Source organism: Berghia stephanieae, chromosome 14 (assembly GCF_034508935.2).
Source record: "Berghia stephanieae isolate SIO BIC M18660-M18661 chromosome 14, UCSD_Bste_1.3, whole genome shotgun sequence".
Lineage (NCBI taxonomy): Eukaryota > Metazoa > Mollusca > Gastropoda > Nudibranchia > Aeolidiidae > Berghia > Berghia stephanieae.
Window position 1 is genome coordinate 3,343,643 of NC_088373.1, and position 5,000 is coordinate 3,348,642.

The following is a 5,000-nucleotide window of genomic DNA, read 5'->3' on the forward strand; positions in this document are numbered from 1 at the left end:
CTGGTTAATACAGTTTAGTGAGAACAACTCACAAACGCGGATGGCAAAAACAATAACAAAGGCCTGAGTGACGTCATCTGCATACTATCTATAGATAGTTCGAAGATGACATCACTCAGGCCTTTGTTATTGTTTTTACCATCCGCGTTTGTGAGTTGTTTTCACTAAACTGTATTAACCAGACTATAAAAGTTCATGGTTACACAGAGTTTGTGTGTTGGTCCATTATACTTCCGGAGGGCAATGTTGTGAACTCCTTGGCCAAGCGCATTCTATCTATAGTATTTATTCAGTTTAGTGAACATTACTCATAAACGTGGATGGCAAAAAGCAATAACAAAGACCTGATTGACGTCAACTCCATACTATCTATAAATTGGGCCTTGTCTATGACGGACGATGGTTCCAATTGTTTGTTGTTTACGATGACCGTCGAAACTGTGAACATTGGTAAGAATTTTTGTTGTTACGAATATTGATAATAAATATTATGTTCTGACGATGTAAGGAAGGCAATGGGAGCGATCTATATTCATGTTTTCGTCCAACCAAGTCCTCGATCACATGATTTGTTGCTGTACAACGATTGGATATTTCTCAATAAATGTAAACCCGCTGCTGTGTTTATGAAAGTTGTTAACCATGAGTCATGCTGTGAACAAAATGACCAATGGGAGCGATCTGTATTCAAGTTTTCGTCCAACCAAATCATTAATCATATGATTTGTTGATATCCAACGATTGGATATTTTTTAACAAATGTAATCACGCTGCTTTGTTTACAAAAGTTATAAACATACTCATGTGTCAAGCTGAATCAAATGACCAATCGTGATGTTAGATATTTAAAAGCCGGAACATTTTTCACTTAGTGGGTAACTTTGAGCACAAATTTTGCAATGTGACCAATGACCTCGAGCACATGGAAAGTTAATATAGATAGTATGCAGATGACGTCATTCAGGTCTTTGTTATTGTTTTTTGCCCCCGCGTTTATGAGTAATACTCACTAAACTGTATTAACCTGACTATAGATAGTATGCGCTTGGCCAAGGAGTTCACAACATTGCCATCCGGAAGTATAATGGACCAACACACAAACTCTGTGAAACCATGAACTTTTATAGTCTGGTTAATACAGTTTAGTGAGAACAACTCACAAACGCGGATGGCAAAAACAATAACAAAGGCCTGAGTGACGTCATCTGCATACTATCTATAAACGTTCATGGATACACATAGTTTTGTGTGTTGGTCCGTCATACTTCCGGATGGCAATGTTATGAGCTTCTTAGCCAAGCGCATACTATCTATAGATCATGCCCATTGTATCGTTGGATATTTCTTCAACCGTGAACGCTTCTCATTATGTGGGTCATTTTGAGCACACCTTGCAATGTGACCAATGACCTCGAGCACACGGAAATGCAATATATATATATATATATATATATATATATATATATATATATATATATATATATATATATATATATATATATATATCATATCCATCAGGAGGGTTCCCAAAATAGATAGTTCGAAGATGACGTCACTCAGGCCTTTGTTATTGTTTTTGCCATCCGCGTTTGTGAGTTGTTCTCACTAAACTGTATTAACCAGACTATAAAAGTTCATGGTTACACAGAGTTTGTGTGTTGATCCGTTATACTTCCGGATGGCAATGTTGTGAACTCCTTGGCCAAGCGCATTCTATCTATACCTGATAAAAACAGTTCACGATGATAAAACGTGAAATAAATTTTATCCATTGCGTTGAAATGTAAAAAGTCATAATTTACTAAAAGATTTTACTTTTTAAATATCATTATAAATACACTTCAACAGCATTAACGTCACTTCCTTCCTAATGACGCATGGTAACTTAGTAACACTGGCTCTAAACTATCGGAACAATGGCGGACGCCCGTATGAAATATTTCCCCGGCGAGCATAAAAGCGTATCCAGAGAAAAAAAAAAGCATAAATTTGGTCATGTTTTGACTTTTCCACATTCTGATCACAAGGCATATTCTTCTTCTTCTTCTTCGTTCCTCTGATGGACATCTATGGCTGCAGTCCGATATCTGCTATGAAGTCTGTGGTCCGCTTTAGGTCCTCAGCCTCACCATAGAGCTTTGTGTTGAGTGTTGTAGGAGTGACCCAGTGGTTCGAACGTTGCACGTTGTATAATGGGCAATCCATAAGCACATGTAAAGTGGTTTCATGGTCGGTTCCACATGGGCAATAAGGGGTTGTTCCAATACCTAGCTTTGTAAACATATGTCCTCTTAGTCTATTGTGTCCTGTTCGGAGGCGGAATAGAGTGACTTGGCTACTTCGCTGAATGGCATGGATTGGATCCTGCTTGTTGTGTTCCAGGTGTGTGTCATTCCTTTCTTTGTCTATTTTTAGCTTTATTATTTTCTTTTGCTGATGGTAAGTGATTGACGACTTCGGTTGTTCCTTTTGGGCTCCTTCTTTGGCCAGTTGATCGGCAATTTCATTTCCATATATACCTACATGACTTGGAATCCACTGCAGCACAATTTTTCCTGTTTTATCAGATAAGCCCTCAAGGGCCTCCACAGTGTGTGCGGCTTCAGAGTCCTGGTAATTTTCAAGGCATAATGAAAAGTTCTAGCCAGCATGAAGAATAAATAGTAATGATTTTGTTTGTTTAGAACCAAGATGGCCGCTGTTGCTGGGTGACGTGACATCAGACTATTGAATTCTATTGAGCGAGGAGAATCTGCAGACAGTCACATACATGTTGATATAAAATTTATGTGATAAAACGAAAGATAAACAGACAAAAATCACAACAGGCTTACGGCCAGGTACTAATTTTACACCTGTGTACGGTGAGAGAATGTGAGTAGAGTCTTTTTCAATGACTCAACTATTCACCGAGAGAGGCTCGAACCCATGACCTTCCGATCTGAAAGCGAATGTCATACAACTGGAAAACATAGCCTCATAAATTCATAATGATAAGAGATTATAGATAGTATGCGCTAGGCTAAGAAACTCATAACATTGCCATCCGGAAGTATAACGGACCAACACACAAAACTGTGTGTAACCATGAACGTTTATAGTCTGGTTAATGGGGGATGAAGTGAATAGAACAGTGCCAGAAGACAATAGAGAATAATTTGTTTTTTGTTTGTTTTTTTTTTTTTTTTGCTGCGGTGGTGGGGAGTGTGTCTATGTCGATATTGTATTGTTATAAATGTATAACCAAATTACAAATTGACACTTTTTGGGGGGACAATAAAGATATATTATTATTATTATTATTATTATTATTATTATTATTATTATTATTATTATTATTATTATTATTATTATTATTATTATTATTATTATTATTATTATTATTAACTTTAATTGATCAAAATGTTACTATCATTCTTTTGTTTAATTAATGTGTTAACGTGTTATTGTGTGAGGCTATTCTAATGATTTATATTAAAGTAATTCTACTCTAACGGGGATAAGTACTTATCTTATGAACCTGATCTATCCCTATACAATCTGCCACAACTACCACGAACACAACCTATTTCTTTAAACTTAAACCTTATTACTATCTGTCGCGTTGTCAGGATATTTAAACCCTACTAAAAAATAATAATTGATCTTTATACATCGCAATATCCACTAAATGTGCTCAAAGGAGTCCCTGGTCAACAGCAACATTTAACATGTAGGACGGGACATAACACCTGTTAGGCGATATTAGAATTTTTCGGACAAAGACAACGCTGTTAACGACCAGGTACTCATATTACACCTGAGTACGGTGAGATAATGTGAGTAAAGAGCCTTTTCCAAGGACCCAACTATGCGCCGAGCGCGAGTCTTGAATCCAGGACCTTCCGATCCGAAAGCGTGTGTCATATCACTAGACAACATAGCCGCACTATAACAGGGTGAAAGAGGCACCAGACGACTTCTGTCCTTGAGGAAAAATTTCTTAACTTCTATTTGTCTAAGTTGCCACTTCTCCTACATAGATAAGACAGTTGATATCAGTGAGGAATGAACATTGGACTATATGGTATGACACTCGCTTTTGAATCGGAATGTCCTCGGTTCGAGCCTCGCTCGGCGAATAGTTGAGTCCATGGAAAAGGCTATTTACCCACATTTTCTCACTGTACTCAGGTGTAAAATGAATACCTGGCCATAAACAGCGTTGTTTTTGTTCGAAAAAAAGTAATAGTGCCAAACAGGCGTCAGGCTATTTCATACATGTTAAATGTTGCTGTTGGCCAAAACCCATTGTAAAGGGCTTTGGGCTATTTTACTAGATATTGCTCTATATAAAAGGTCATCTTTTATTTATTTATTTATTTATCAATTTATTTTATTTTTAATTCAATTATTATACATTTTTGATCCAATTATTTATTTATGTATCTATTTATTTGTTTATTTATTTATGCGGGGGTTATTTTTTTGTTCATAATGATTTTTGGATTATATAAAATATTATCTGACAACCCTGCTATTTGGCAATAGATAGTATGCAGATGACGTCACTCAGGCCTTTGTTATTGTTTTTGCCATCCGCGTTTGTGAGTTGTTCTCACTAAACTGTATTAACCAGACTATAAAAGTTCATGGTTACACAGAGTTTGTGTGTTGGTCCGTTATACTTCCGGATGGCAATGTTGTGAACTCCTTGGCCAAGCGCATTCTATCTAGATAGAATGCGCTTGGCCAAGGAGTTCACAACTTTGCCATCCGGAAGTATAACGGACCAACACACAAACTCTGTGTAACCATGAACTTTTATAGTCTGGTTAATCCAGTTTAGTGAGAACAACTCACAAACGCGGATGGCAAAAACAATAACAAAGGCCTGAGTGACGTCATCTGCATACTATCTAAACCAGTAATTCGTGCCACTCCAACTGTGACAATCGTGCATAGAGAGGGGATACCCTGCCTTTACAACGTGTTATTATTCTTATCAGTCTCCCCCTCAT